Consider the following 344-nt stretch of genomic DNA (forward strand, 5'->3'; position numbering starts at 1 on the left):
TTTCGATTATGTAATTCATTATTTTCATTTTTGATTATTATATTAATAGTCGGCATAAAGTATTATTGCACATAGAAAAAAAAGATTAAAGTTCATAGAATATTTTGTAAATAAAATTATTTAAAGAATTTTTGTATTACAAATAAAAAATAATTTAATTAACAGAATAACTTTTTTGTTTTAAATAAACCAGTATGTTTAATCCAAATAAAAGTTATGAAAATCTTTTTCGTTTATAAAATATTTCGCAAGATTCATTTTCTAACAATGCAGAATCTAAAATAAACATCTAGTGATTGGTTCTAAGGAAATATCATTTTATCATCAAATTAAAAAAAACATAA

The 344-nt window shown here is 18.3% G+C and overlaps 1 protein-coding gene across 1 annotated transcript in view; it reads left to right on the forward strand.

Annotated features, from left to right (window-relative positions):
* The window catches only part of LOC105461097, a 47429-nt gene that overhangs the window by 9524 nt on the left and 37561 nt on the right, over positions 1-344 (forward strand). The window lies entirely within an intron of this gene.

Source organism: Wasmannia auropunctata, unplaced genomic scaffold, assembly GCF_000956235.1.
Source record: "Wasmannia auropunctata unplaced genomic scaffold, wasmannia.A_1.0 LD336101.1, whole genome shotgun sequence".
In the NCBI taxonomy this organism is placed as follows: Eukaryota; Metazoa; Arthropoda; class Insecta; order Hymenoptera; family Formicidae; genus Wasmannia; species Wasmannia auropunctata.